Here is a 15,840-nt window from a genome sequence, read left to right as displayed (position 1 = left end):
AAATTGAATTAATAACTGCACATTAAAAAGTATTTCTGCTCAATTTAAAAGGTTGAATCTCCTCGTGACCTCGCGCAGGCTATATGTGCGCAAGCTTGATGCGCTCCACCTCTTTCTGTGGAGAACCAGCGCCTTGAATATTTACTACAGCGTTTCTACAGCTCGATATGGAGTTAGATTCATGCCAAAACCCCGCACACACGCAAAACGTGTTTTGCTCACACATAACGATTCACACGCACACAAAACGTGTTTTACTCACGCAAAATGATTCACACACACGCTCAGTGTGGTTTGCAAATACAAAACATCATTCACAAACTAAAGCATTTTGCTTCAGAAACAAATACAGTATGTTTTACACAAAGTACAAAAAAAAATCCTTCAAGTACACAAAACAATTCTACATGTACGGAACACTGAAAGCTGCGCGTGGATCGGAATGCATTTGCGCACGGATCGGATTGCATTTGCGTACGGAACAGCAAGGCGGAAAATTAGTGCCAAAAGTCACGTGACAAATAAATGTCCTGTTATTCACACTACACAACAGCAGGTGGCGGTGTTGAGTCAGTTTAAGGCCGCCAGGACGATCTTTTTTCTCCCCAAAATCTTTGTCACGGAATCGTACGACACGGAGAAAAGCTAGTTTGGGAGATTAAATAGAACAAAATGAGCGGCCAACAGGTGAGTCCAATGGAAGTGTCGCCACTCTGTTTTGGCATCAAATAAAGATTTTGGGGAGAAAAAAGATCGTCCTGGCGGCCTTAAACTGACTCAACACCGCCACCTGCTGTTGTGTAGTGTGAATAACAGGACATTTATTTGTCACGTGACTTTTGGCACTAATTTTCCGCCTTGCTGTTCCGTACGCAAATGCAATCCGATCCGTGCGCAAATGCATTCCGATCCACGCGCAGCTTTCGTGTTCCGTACTTGTAGAATTGTTTTGTGTACTTGAAGGATTTTTTTTTGTACTTTGTGTAAAACATACTGTATTTGTTTCTGAAGCAAAATGCTTTAGTTTGTGAATGATGTTTTGTATTTGCAAACCACACTGAGCGTGTGTGTGAATCATTTTGCGTGAGTAAAACACGTTTTGTGTGCGTGTGAATCGTTATGCGTGAGCAAAACACGTTATGCGTGAGCAAAACACGTTTTGCGTGTGTGCGGGGTTTTGGCATGAATCTAACTCCATAGCTCGATGCAGTTTCGCAATGACTCCGTCGTTTTCGCCCGTTTCGGCACCGTGTGGATGGGACCTCAGTGTGTGAATGTGTGTATGAAGTGTTTAGCTTCTGCTAGATACCCTAAATGTAAACGGTGATATAATAGGATGTGTTAATCCCTCTATTCGATTGGATAATGCAGGAGACAAATCTATGCCACTGAACATGGCGGAGAGGGACGGATCAAGATGCTGTGTGTTGCACTGGTGTATAAACCAATCCAGTCCACATGGGCATACTTCTGTAAACCCCGACGACTGCTGCATGATAGGTTGATGATAAAAAGCAGACTCTTTCTTAAAGCATCTCTATAGAGTCAAGTAGCAGTTGAGTTTCTCAATTAATAAAAAGGTACTGTTTTTAGTTTCACTAGTTGGCTTGTTGTCACTCTATCCAATGGTTCCCCAGCCGCGGTCTCATTAAACCAAAGTCTAGTGTGGCTCAAGTGACCGAAACCCTGGATGACCTGCCAGATGATGGTGTGCTATGCAGCGTCATACTGCCCGTGTTGGGGAATGAACACATGCAGAGTGGTCTGCTGGGCAGGAAACAGGATGGTATCGCCACAGGAAGCCTGGAGGCGCTCTTCCTGACAGACAGTGTGTCATGGGTTTGGGCTTCACGTGTGCATTTACAATAGACCCTTTCACAGAGGGTACATCTCTCATCTTCACTCATTTCAAAACTAATCATGGCTGTGTATTAGGGCACAGGTATTAGACTAAACTAGTGAAGATAACACAGCATGGACCTGTGTTTTTTTAAAAAAAGACCCTCTGTGGCAAGGGTTTGGTGTGCTGCTGGCATACGTCACCAGAGCATAACGCCAGAGGCACCTTCCACAAGCCTGGAGCTCTTTGTATTGGACTTTGTATGTGTCCTCAGGCTTCCTCCATTGTAAGAGTGAGTGGTGAGATAGCTACTCACATGATCACTATGAACTATCATCATGAAGTAGACCTCCTATCCAAGGTGACTCATCATGTTAGCCCAAACAGGCCAAGAAGGTAAGGCTGAGACATGCTCTTGAACACTACAGGGGGTAGCTCTTAGACATTGGGGATTGAAAGCACAACATCTTGGCTGAAGGTTTCCTCAGTTTGGCTGCCATTATTGACTTAATTGTTTGATTTTTGGTCCCGTTTTATAGTCTTGTATTAATGCTTTAAAGGGGACCTATTATGCTTTTTCGACTTTTATGACCTATAAACGTTGTTATAATGATTGATAGTCATGTTTAACCATACTAAAGTGTCAAATAATGACGTACATGCATTTCAACGTATTCCCAGCTGACAGTCTGGAGTGGCTGTGCAGAGCGCTAAACACTCGGGACAGCGTTTGCATTCACTTGTTCACATTTCCGGGAAATCATCTACGTAGATGCACTCCTGCCGCGCCCCCATATGCCTGGTCAAATCTGCCCGCGCGTGCGCTTCAAGGAAGGTAACCAATCACAACGGAGTTGGTTTGGCAGGACGGGGGCGAGGGGGCGAGGGGGCGGAGAAGGACAAAACCGAGCGTTGACAGAGAATTCTGAAAGCGCCCAGATGAGAGGAAGAGGTTCCCGAAAATCTACATCGTTTTTTGTGTATGGTTAAATATGACTATCAATCATTATAACAACGTTTTTAGGTCATAAAAGTCGAAAAAGCATAATAGGTCCCCTTTAAATATCCCATGGCATGCTACTTTATGCTTTAATATAGATATTAGTGGGCCCCCACGTGGTGCAGAATTACATCCTCTACGAGCTAGTCGCACATTGAGCTTCCCCCAAACGCGCCGTTTCGGTGTCTGTAGCTTTGATGCAAATGAAGGAGGAGAGAAGCGGGTCAAGGAGGAGGTTGGGGGTTTGGCCCTGAGCAGCTTGCGGCCACAGTACCATGCGTTCTGTTTACAGTGGATGTATCGCAATGGCGAGGCGCACACAGTCTTTGTTCTGTACATATTCTAGAACACTCCGGGTGCTCCGGCGGGAGTCCTTGAGCTCTATATCTAAATAATATCATATAATACATAGATAACTATATCATATAATACATATTATCACGGCCAAAAGCTGTGTGCGCCTCCAGACGATATTATGTATCACAAACGACTGCGTTAGTTTCTCTGACGTCTCTGGTTCTTCCACTTTCACATCTATCTGAAGTAGACTACACCGCACACTACCCGCTGCCGGCTGCCCGCTGCCGGCTGCCCCCTGCCTGCTGCCGGGCGGTGGTGCTTCGCGGTAGTGGTGCCTTGTGGCAACGGGCGGCAGGCAGCGGGGCTCCGCCGGGAGACAATCGCGGGCAACATTCCCTTTCTCCTCCATGTCACAGTTCATGTACTTCAGGGAGTCAAAGCCAAAGTTCCCTCCCCCCCAATTCCATCTCAACCATGGCTGAGATATTGTGGAAATACCAGAGACGTCAAAGAACCGACGTGTTATGCGCCATAACACCAACAGCAGAACGGTTATCCAAATAACAAAGAAGTGTACAACACTTGCGTTACAGTTTGTGTAATCACACTCACACACGTGACGCTCGCAATGTCGTAGCTCATTGTCTCATTGGCGGGCCAAATTCTCTGGGCGGGCAAGGCAGAGAAAGGGGAGGTATCTTGGCCCCTTATGACAACATATGGTGCCACATTACAAATCAGTGTGCCTGAGCTTCCATTTTTTCAAAGGCGAGCAGGATACCTACCTATTGCTTGTTTCAAACCGAACGCAAGTTTTATCCACTTGGGTACGATAGGCAGGCTAGGGGAACTAATTTTAATGTTAGAAAACCTCAAAGTGAGATTTTCATGCCATGGGACCTTTAATGTAGGCTATGTTACGCACTTCGTACAGCCTGTCTGAAAAGTTCCTATATCAATACAGCTATTACTATTAGTACTTTTCGCTCAAATTCTAAAATATTATTCATCACAACAAACCTGCCCTATGACAACCATAACTTATGCTCTGTAACAAACCTGGTCGGAGAAGGTTTTGCGCAGGTTAAGTTTTGAACATAACCCGGCTTTGGGTATTTAAACCCGCGCTCACCGCAGATTTCATGTGTTCACAATGGCATGCCCTTTTGATGAGAGGCGATATCGGAGCGCAAGTTATTCGTGCAAGGCACTGGGAGCGATTAATAAGACCACGGCTCGACATCTTGGCATATCCGGATGACTTTTTGCTGGAGATATAGATTCTCGCGCAAATCTTTTAACATATTTAAATAGCCTTCTCCAGCCTTAAGGGTGCACTCACACTAGGCCATCTGGCCGTGGCCGTGGCCGTTTTAGCACCTAACCGTGCTCAAATCTGCCAGTGTGAGTGTGGCCAGTCTGGCCAATTTGGCCACTTGGGAGAGGTGTGCTGCTACGGCACGGGCCGCTACGGTACAGATGCTAATGAGCCGACACGCACACACGCATGGCTACGCAACCTGAGCTGGATGACGTATAGTCCATGCGACGACCACGGACATAATAAAAGCGACGAGCCTTCTTTCCCATTAAACGGTAAACATATATCCAAATAAGCAACAGACTCAGCAAAGTGCGAACTGTGTTCTGTGTGTTGTTGTCCATTGTTGTTAGAACTCTGACTGGCGGCAGACTTTATTATGGTCCATGCAGCGGACGCTTGGTGATGACGTGTTACTTACGACGTGATGACGTATGTACAAGAGCCTACCGTGGCCAGGCCACAGTCGCGACGCCCAACGGCCACGGCCAGATGGCCTAGTGTGAGTGCATTTGAGCACGGTTAGGTGTGAAAACGGCCAACGGCCACGGCCAGATGGCCTACATATTAGCCACACTACCCATCGAGGACCTGGCCTCAGTTCACTCCAGACTATTTGCGTAGCCCTCCGTTTTTTGCAAATGGTTTCTCTCTATAATGTTGGAGATGCTGAGCACATCTCAGTCCTTTCAGATGACCCATCCACGTCGTCCGGACTAAGATTTCCATCGGCCTCCTATCATACGAAGAGCAATATTGGCTGAGTATGCCGAGAGGCGCTTACAACAGAAAGTATAAAATAGTCAGAACGGACTTACATCCACTGGAGAATGTTCGATCGTAGCCTGCGGCTCCATTACAACCACTAATCCATCTTGATCTGTGAAGTTGATGAATAATCACTTATAGGTTTTCTACCCAGTTACCAAAAAAATAACATTAGGAACATTTGCGTTGTGGTCCGCACATGGTTTGCATGTGTTACTTCGAAGACAAACAAAATCTAAAATACAAGAAAAACAGAAAAACCTACATTCAACCAGTGGGGTACCCTCACATGGCCCTTGACTCTCTTAGGAGGTACATCCAGGTACATGTCCTATGCCAGGGCGCCCAGAATTTATGTATATCGCCAGCTCCTCCACCGGGGACAATTTGAGGGCCCGATCCAGCCTTCCGACTGTCGGAGTCACAAATAGGCCTATGGTATGACAATTTAAATGCTGGACTGACAAAATATACCTACACGATGGTAGGAAAAGCTTAACAGTTTGTATGATGCTTTTATACTTCATTTTTACTTGATCCGCTGACCGATTGGGAGCCATCGGAATACATATTTTTTTAGAAGAAAGGGGTTATGTGGTAGGAACATTAAGAATGCTTAACTTGGATATTAATAGGCCTAGATTCATGGCTCAAATATTAAGAATCATGCTTTTGACATCTTACGCATTTACGCGGTCAGTGATCCGCTGCCAGGCTTTGGCTTGTCTGGGTTGCAGAGGCTTTGGCGTCCCTTTTCTTGTGGTAATGTCCTTCTCCTCGTCATAGCTCTCCAGGAGAACCTGGAGTTCCATTTAATTGAAATAAGCGGCCCGTTTCGCCATTTCGATCAGGGTTTCCATTATCCATACATCACGTCTTTATAGGTTTGGCGTGGACGCGCACAACCCTGTGTTAACCAACCCCGTGTTGATTGAACTAATACATAACCCGTGCGGTGGAACCTACAGCTCTGGTTTAGTTGGCACAGGGTCAATCAAACTACAGTTCAGCGTTAACTCTGTGTTTGTTAAACCTCCGTTCGTGGAATACCCCGCAGTAGTGGGTGAGTCTTTTTTTCTTGCGTTAGCGATCACTGGCCACTTGACACCACATCTGCCTTTCAGAGACGGGGGGGACTCAGTTTGTGTTGATGTAATCATGTGGCCGGTGATCCTCGCGCGTCTTCCAGAGGGCGGAGTTCAGTCCGCCTAGAGAAGCGCTGCATGTGTGTGTTCGTTCAGTAGCCAGAGTAAAGCCCTGTGTGCATGCGTTCTGTACCCAGAGTAGCCTAAAGCTCTACATATTTGCGTTCCCAACCATCCACGACAAGGGAAACTTTTCGCTCAAGACACGCTGAACACGTCATCTCCAGGTAAGAACCATTCTCTGGTGATCGGTCGTTTACATATCGATCACTCTTGCATATGAAACGCGGTCACTGAGCGGAGGAGTCGGAGCTGTCGGACGGTGTTGTTTGTTCAGGGCTTGTTCACATTACCTCCGTCCGTTGGCGGATCTCATTGACTTTGCATGGGGCGCCCGCGAAATGCATTTTGGGTCCGTCCGTCTATTCGGCTCCGTGGCCTGCGTCAAAAAGTTGAGAATGTTAAACTTTTCAGGCAGCGCCGGATACTTCGGCCCAGGGGGGTAGGAACGAGTTTAACGAGGGGACACATATCGGAAACCTGACAGGTCCATTAATGGTTCGAAGAGAAATATGTCATAAATGAGCTACACTGCAAAACATTCACAAATGTATTTTATTCTTCTAAAAATATACATTTGTAAAGGAAAACACATTTTGAATGGCAGCATTGAACTGATACATATCAAATCAATTCTTTAATTGCAGGCCTTATCATACAGTTTGTAGACTGATAAATAACATGGGAGGAATATTGATCTAAACTTGAATTCGTATTTTCTGAATACCTTTTCTTTTCTTAGTTGTATCTTATGCCTCAATGAACACACAGGCAAAGGTTAAAGGGAAAAACAGCATCCAGAATTTTAACATATACACCAACTTGTTTTTACTTGAGTATGTGATATTATTCCACATTTCCACTAACTAATTGGTGTGTGTGAAGGTAAACGAAAACGACATTAGAGTGGATGTAATGAACTGATAAATATAAATTCTGATTCTGATACAAATAAAAGCTAAATAGCACTGTAGTGTTATCCAACAGTGTCAAACGTGCCGTGGCACACAAAAGGTTGAAAAACAATGGCCTAGGCAAAAGAGCCAAAATGTTTTCTCCTCCTGTCATTTGCAGCCGCGAATTGCTTGCAAATTGACTTATTGTCTAACCAGCCAAAGCCCGCATAAATATGAGGGGGCCGCATTTTTTCCGAATATGCCGCACTTTCACCGCATATATTGCCGATTTCCGTGCAAAATATGGGGGGCTTGCAGGCTTTCATAATCCCTGCATTTTCGTTGCAAAAAAGTCACACATATCTTGGCAGAATGTTAAAATGTTGCGTTTACTTCACACAAGAGCAGCCATTTCCCCCTGTTGCCATGGGAACGTTATGAAGTGACGGAATTACGCGACGTGAACTTCATTGAAAAGCTGCATTTTTTGCAAGTTCCCGCATTAATTCAGAAGTTCCCGCAATTTTTGCAAGTTCCCACAATTTCATCGCAAAAAATTGCATAAATATGCTGCATAATCAAGGAATTTTGGCCTTGATTATGCCGCATTTTACTGGAGGGACTGCAGGTAGCACCTACCTGCAACTCTGCAGTGCTGGCTTTCCCTGATTCAACCTCACTAGTGTCCAGCTGGACTTCATCTGATCTCTAATATGAAAGCAGTGGAGATTAATAAGGCATAGAAAAATACTGGGATTGTGAAGAACAAGGGAAAAACATACAGACAGAATAACTCCTTTCTAGATGTGGGAGATGTGTGACGTTACTCGTTTTCAAATGACATGGGTTAAGTTAATAGAAAAATTATGTTATTTTTACAGTCACTTAGATCAAATCGGCTTTTGTCCTTTACTTTACTGTAAAGTAAAGGAGATAGCCGTATTCACGCGAGATCACGAGATCAAGCGATTAGAGTGGCAGTGATCAGCAGCGGTGACCGCGGCGCAGCCGTTCCGCGGCGCTTACGTCCCCGGTGGAAATCAGGCTTTATGCCCCCAACTTAGCCTTCTAGGCAGCGATTCAAATGCGTTTCCAGCCTGAAGGCCTTAACCCCCAACCGCCCCCAACCCTGCGCGCTGCCTTAAAGGCTCCGTGGGGGGCATACAACGTCTAAAATATTTAAAAATCAGATATTTTGCGGTATAATTTTTGGGTGGGACAAATGCGCCTGTCTCGAAAATTGGAGGGGACCCAATTTTCGCCCTTGCTTCGGCCAATCAGATCGTGGTTATGCATATACGCTCCACGCGTTTCCTGGATCCATTTTGCAATAACAAGCAGGAAGAAGCAGGAAAAATCCGGCCGTTCTATATTTAATAAGAAATGTGGAATAATAGGATTGGTTTTAGTCACCTGTTGTTTGTGTCCTCCGCTCTTTATATCCACACATCAGCTTTGTAGCGGGAAACGATTTTATTGGCGGCAGTATGCATCTACAAAGACTAGTCCCCTATACGTCCGACACGCCCTCGGCCATCCGCCGACGGACGCATGTAGTGTGAACAAGGCGCAACGTCTTGTTCACACTACAAGGCGCACTACATGAGTCCGTCAACGGATGACCGAGGGCGTGTCTGACGTATAGGGGACTAATCTCTAGACGCATACAGCCGACGGATCCGCCGCTGCCTGAAAAAGTGAACATTCCTCAACTTTTTGACGCAGGCCACGGACGGACGGACCCACAATGCATTTTGCGAGCAAGCCATGCAAAGTCAATTGCTGTGTTCCAATGAATATCCATTCTATTCGTACTACTTTGAGTACGTAGGGCGTTCCAATTTAGATTGGGCGAAAACAAACCGAAGTGTGGATCGACTTTTCGTACTCAACGGCAGCCATCTTAGCTATGTAGAGAAGAGGGCTGAGCCTAAGTCGGCGCATTTTCCACATAGCCTGCATTAATAGTCATTTTGTAGTTTTTATAACTTTTATAGATTTTATAGCTGCTAGGCGTAAAGAGTTCACCGTTCAAAGCGGGATGTTTATTGATGGCGAGGAGCCGCAGCGGCAGTCGGGATCGTATTTCCGGTTAGTGCACCACGGAGTATTAGATTAGGAACAACACTGACATCTGAAAATTAGTGCACTTAGGCTACGTTTACACGATGACGGTCAGTTTTCGGGAGGAAATCTGCGTGCATAAGGTAACGCGAAAGTGTGTGGTTCTATGTCGTATAGGCTTTGCCTTTTAAGGCTATCGCTATTATGTTTTCCCTAGGTGCGAGCCGTAGCACAGAAAAATGTGTAATCCCCGCCCACCAACAGCGTGGGCCTCAATCACGTCTGCAGTCCGCACATATAACAGTGCGCCGGCGGACGTTCTGCTCCCATTTTTCTTCAGGACGATCTTGTAGCAAGCATATAAATAGATACTATGGACTCGAAGACGACCCGCATCTGCAAGACATGTAACACGAATTACATCTTGCTGTATGATGGCCATGAGGTGTGCGAGGGCTGCCTTGGGCATGAACATGCCGTCTGTGTCGGCATTGTGCGACATTGCCGTCGGACGACAGACAGCGCAGAGCCGACACTGCCGCCGCCATTGCTGAATGGGCCGATGACTTTACTGTCCCACTCGACGATGCCCCCTCTCTCCTTGTGAGCTCGGAGTCGGATGACTCCGACCGCGACGAGGAGGGGGCGTCTCCCCCGGCTTCCCCTCTCCGAATGGGGAGGCCCGGGGCAGCAGCATTGCCCGTCTCTGCCGCCACCTCACTTCCAGTGGTTGGAGCTTTGGTGGCAGAGCTACCGGCCATTATCGCCAGGGCAGCTGCAAACCATTGCCTTGCGGTGCCCATGCCTCAGGCCCCCCAACGCCCGGACCAGCTGCATGGCATCTGGGGGCTCGAGGCCGCGACACGCCCCGCCCGTCTCGACCCGATCTGGCCGATGTTTCCCGCCATCAGACTGTACCTCAGTGGGGCTAGAGCGGAGCACGGGAAGCTCGGGGCCCCGGTGAAAAAGTTTATCCAGGTCACGAAAACGGAGGGTCTGACAGACCGGGGTTACAGGGCGGTACCGCCGCTGGATCCCGCTGCTGTGCTGTCTTTGGAGTGAAGCCGGGGCTCAGCGACCGCTGCCCCACTCCCAAAGACCAGCTGACGGCCAAGCTTACAGACATAGCGCATCAGTGTAAGATGCAGCAAGAGGCTGTTATGAATAACATCGCCCTGCTGAAACCTAACATCTCCACCATGGCGGCTGACCCTCATCGTCTGGCCGAACAGGCAGTCGACGTGGCGAAAACCGCCGGTGTCATCCTCTGCCTCTGCTCCACCGGCGCGGTGTTGGCATACAGAGGAACCTGTGGCTGCAGCAGACCCCGGGCATCCCTGAGCCGATGAGGCAACAGTTACTGGAGTGCCCCATCAGCCCGGACGGGCTGTTCGGTTCCCGTCTGTCATCTAGGGTGGATGACATGCAGGCTGCTTCCGAGGAGGCAGAGAAATTCCGGAGACACGTCTCCCGCCCTCCGCCTCCACCCGGGCAGCGGCGCTCCGCTCCAGGCTCCTGTCGCCGCCATAGGCCACTGTCACGACGCCGCCGGCAGCTCCTCCTCCTGGCCCCCAGGCTTTCCAGCCCCGCCCGCCTCCATCGCAGGCTGCGGCGAGCGTCCAGCAAAGGCCCCGGGCAGCGGGCTCATGGGGCTATGTCCCACCCCAAAAGCGCCGGCGAAGGCAATTACGGGGCGAGGGAGAAACGTGTGACAGCGAGAAACACCTCTTTACTAAAGACGCCTGTTTTCTCCCCACACCCCAGTTAACGCCGGAGCCTATCGGCTCGGCCTAAATGTTTCACACGCATCTCCCGCTACACGTAGGCAGGCCGTCAATAAACCTCGTATTATGGATCGAGCCAGCCCTACATTGCTTTTTAAAAGGCAACCTCGTCCGGCTTACCAGCCCCGCCCGCCTCCATCGCAGGCTGCGGCGCGCGGCCAGCAACGGCCTCGGGCAGCGGGCTCATGGAGCGATGTCCTGCCCCACAAGCGCCAGCTATTACGGGGCGAGGGAGAAGCGTGTGACAGCGAGAAACACCTCTTTACTAAAGATGGCTGTTTTCTCCTCACACAGTTAACGCCGGAGACTATCGGCCCGGCCATAACTGTTTCACACGCATTTCCCACCACATATAAGCAGGCCGTCAATAAACCTTGTGTTATTGATCTACATTACTTTCCCTTCACCACATCATGCCTGGCATGACATGTGGCGAGACGGCCGCTAAAACAAGCTCTCTGTCTACGAATGACACGCAGCTCGTTCAGTGTCAACAGTCTGCTGCCCAGTCACAGTGTTATTCCTCCTCGCGTCCCGGCGCTCAGGAGAGAGGAAGCTACACTCTTGTCACAAGCTGAGCAGACAAGGCATGCCTCTGCTAATGACACACACACCCAGCCCTTTCGGGCAGGGCTCCCCATGCGCTGCGAGGAGGACTCCTCCCCTCGCAACGGCGGCAGGGACTCAAGCGTGGCTCGTTTCCATGACAGCCGCATCAAAACAAGAGGCCGCACAGCCGCTTTCAGAGCATTACTCAGAATGACTGAACACATGCACCCTGGCCAAATGGATGGACAGGCTGATCAGCAAGGGTCACACCCTGCAGTTCACCTCCGTTCCGCCACGATTCAACGGGATTGTGGAAACAACGCTGTCATCCAAGGGTCAACAGCTGTCACTTTTGGCGTAGCTCCAGCTCCTTCTAGCGGAAAAAGTGATTTCCACAGTCCCGGAGGGAGAGGAAATGCAGGGATTCTATTCCCGTTATTTCCTGGTACCCAAGAAAACAGGAGGGCTCAGACTGATTTCTCGATCTAGCCCTATTCAACAAATGCATCGCGGAGAGGCCGTTTCACATGTTAACAATCAGACGAGTGTTGCAGTGTGTAAAACCGGGCGACTGATTCACCTCAATAGATTTGAAGGACGCCTACCACGTCACAGTGATCCCCAAACACAGGAAATTCCTGCGTTTCTCATTCCAAGGGTCACACTACCAGTATAACCGTCTCCCGTTCGGCTGTTCTCTAGCCCCACAAACGTTTTCCAATTGCGTGGAGACGGCTCTCTGGCCGCTGCACGCAACAGGAATGAGAGTACTGTTCTACTTGGACGATCTGCTTTTGATGGCTCGCTCCAAGGAGGAAGCAGCTATTCAAACAAAAAATCTGGTAATACACCTGTTGAATTTAGGCTTCGCCATAAATTGGAAGAAAAGCTCCCCCCTCCCCTCACAGAGTGATGTATTTGGGGGTAGAGCTGGATTCAGCTGTAATGAGAGCACAGCTCTCACAGCAGAGGATGGAGACGCTGTGGTCTCTCCTCCAGCGCTGTTCCCCGGGCAGGGTCGTGACAGCCCTCTCTGTCATGAGGCTGCTGGGCATGATGTCAGCCGCTCACACGGTGGTGCCGCTGGGGCTGCTTCACATGAGGCGGCTGTAGAGATGGTTTTCTCGCCTGCGCATCAACCCGGTGCGCCAACAGCGGCGCAAAATGACCATTCCCCTATCAGTGGGCCCCGATTTGACCCACTGGGGCGAGCCCCGAAGTCTCGCGAGAGGGGTGCCGTTGGGCTGAGTCACACATCTCAGTGTTTACAGATGCTTCTCTTTCGGGCTAGGGAGGAACATGCGAGTTTCACGTAGTGGGCGGCGTTTGGCCGCCCCCCGTGACCATGTATATAAACGCATTGGAGCTCCTCACTGTGTAGAAAGTGATCCAACACTTTACCCCAATGTTGACGAATCAACACGTAATGATTCGCACGGACAACAAGGCGACAGCAGCATGCATAAATCGCCAAGGGGGCGTGCGCTCGGCACAGCTGCTGAGCATAGCGAGACAGCTGTTATGCTGGGCGCACACACTTGCTCTCCATCAGAGCAGCGTACATCCCCGGTGTCCTGAACAAAGGGGCCGACAAAATGCCAAGGGGGGTCCCCAACCAGGAGACTGGACTCTGCACCACGATGTGATCAATCAGATATGGAGCGAGTTTGGGAAGGCGGAGGTCGACCTATTCGCCACGCGGGAGAACACACAGTGCGAGCTGTGGTGTTCTCTCAGCGCGAGGGACAATGCCCCACTCGGGGTGGACGTGTTCGCTCACAGACCATGGCCGAACACACTCCTGTACGCATTCCCACCCGTCCCTCTGATTCCCCAAGTCATGGACCGAGTCCAAGAGGAGCGGCTGTATATGATTCTCATAGCACCGCAACGCACGAGTGCACCGTGGTTTTCCCTGCCTCCAGCGACTGCTCTCGGGGCCGACGAAGGGACTCCCTTGGCGGAGAGATGCTCTCTCACAACAGAGCGTGTTACTCGGCTAAATGGGCGGCTTTCCAGAAATGGTGCACGGAGAGGGGTTGTGAACCCATCTCCTGCCCTTTGCCGCGTGTGCTCTCTTTCCTCCAGACACTGATGGCAAGAGGGCTGACTTTTAGCACGGTTAAAACGTACGCGGCTGCTGTTTCATCATGCCACGAAGGCTTCGGGGATAAAACTGTTTTTAGTCACCCCTTAATGAAGCGCTTCCTAAAAGGTGTGAGGAGAGACTCTCTCACTCCACAATGGAATTTAACACTGGTGCTGCGCGCACTGGTTAAAGCCCCATTTGAGCCTCTTGACCGGGTGCCCCTAAAGTTTGTGTCAGCCAAGACAGCTTCGCTGCTGGCCCCAACGTCAGCTAAGAGAGTGAGCGACCTGTCTGCACTCTCTGTAGCCCCTTCTTGTCTTAGAATACATGGAGAGGGCAGTTCGGCCATATTACGCCAGAACCCGGCTTTTACACCATAGGGTATTACAAGCTCGTTCAGATCGAGAGTAATAACACTCAATGGTTTCTCTCTCCCTCCTCATCAATCTGAGGAGGAGGCAATAGCCCATCGCTTGTGCCCCGTACGCGCGCTTGCCTGTTATGTGAAGCGCACAGAGGCTCTGCGCAAATTTCAACAGTTATTTGTGCATTACCGAGAACATTCCCAGGGCCTCCCCCTGACGAAACAACGGCTGTCACATTGGCTGTGTGATGCTATCACACAGGCTTATGTGTCAGCGGGGGCAGAGCCGCCTGAGACTATCAGAGCTCACTCGACCAGAGGAATGTCGTCCTCTGTCGCTCAGCAAAGAGGGATGCCTATGGAGGATATCTGCACAGCAGCCTCCTGGGCTTCCCCATGCTCTTTTATTAGGTTTTACCAAAGAGACATGTCACGCCTCTCTATGACACATTCAGTTCTAGGTGCTTTGTCAGAGTGAGTGTGATTGTGTGACTATTCCCCTTGCATATTAAACAATGTGAGGTGGAGTCAAATATTCATGCTGAGAGCTCTTGTGTCTTATCAGACACATAAGATCTGCTCGTTGATGACGTGCAGTTAGACGCATGACGTATGTTATGCTACGTCTGACGCATGATACCAGCGTATATAGCTGTGTTTCCGGTACTGATCGGGACCAATGAGGCATAGACTATATCGTGCTTCGCCCTTTTAACCAAATAGCGATAGCCTTAAATGGCGAAGCCTATACGACATAGAACGATAGTTACGTATTGTAACTCTAGATTATGAGTATAGGCGCAGCCTTTTAAGTGGTCGGCCTCATTAACCTTTAAATAGCTGAAGAAAAGCTGTTTATTGGGAGCAGAACGTCAGCCGGCGCACGGTTATATGTGCGGACTGCGGACGTGATTGAGGCCCACGCTGTTGGTGGGCGGGGATTACAAATTTTTCAGTGCTATGGCTTGCCCCTAGGGAAAACCCAATAGCGATAGCCTTAAAAGGCTGCGCCTATACTCATAGAATCTAGAGTTACAATACGTAACTATAGATTTCGATTGGGTATGCAATAGGGCTTTGACTCCGAACTTCGTGATTCGAATATAATTCGAATATCAAAAAATAAATCAATTTCGAACGAATATTAGGCAGCCCTTAATATTCGAACCTGTTATGGGCAGGCCAAGAGGGAGAGACGTCGGAGAACCTGACGCAGTCTATTCATAATATTGTAATGACCACGGAAGAGGCAGTGAATGAAGTATTGATTAGACAGCGATTTATTAGAAACCTAATAAACCGTTGGAACACGCAAGACCGGTAACCATAGCAACGCCGGTAAACAAACCTCGCAAAGCCCAATCCAGGGCTGAATCCGAATACTCATACTTATAGGCCCCGTTTACACGAGGACGCTTGCGGGTGAAAACGACAAAATATTTTATCGGATGTGCCTTTCGTTTAGACGGTGACTGCGTTTTCGGGGCATGAAAACGCATAAATCTGAAACCACCCTCCAGGGTGGAAAAGTTGAATACGCTCCGCCGTAGCGTATCCGTCTAAACGGCCAAGACGCAAAACACTGTTCAGACCTGCTCACGCGTCGTACGCGTTTACGTCACATACACGTGCCAGTACAGAAAAATAAACAGACATGTCC

General features: G+C 49.1%; 1 protein-coding gene across 2 annotated transcripts in view; it reads left to right on the top strand.

The window, feature by feature from the left end:
* The first annotated feature begins 5,474 nt into the window (after positions 1-5,474).
* serpine2 (serpin peptidase inhibitor, clade E (nexin, plasminogen activator inhibitor type 1), member 2) overlaps positions 5,475-15,840 on the top strand; it is a 39,367-nt gene continuing 29,001 nt past the window's right edge. The window contains exon 1 of one of the 2 annotated variants that reach the window (XM_056610338.1): positions 5,475-6,292. The gene's annotated coding sequence lies outside the window, so the exon portion shown is untranslated. Of the gene's footprint in view, positions 6,602-15,840 lie in introns of both variants that reach the window. The other variant, XM_056610337.1, reaches the window with a different exon arrangement.

Source organism: Gadus chalcogrammus, chromosome 16 (assembly GCF_026213295.1).
Source record: "Gadus chalcogrammus isolate NIFS_2021 chromosome 16, NIFS_Gcha_1.0, whole genome shotgun sequence".
Taxonomy (NCBI): Eukaryota; Metazoa; Chordata; class Actinopteri; order Gadiformes; family Gadidae; genus Gadus; species Gadus chalcogrammus.
Note: the sequence above shows the minus strand (reverse complement) of the source record. Positions and strands in the feature narration are given on the sequence as shown.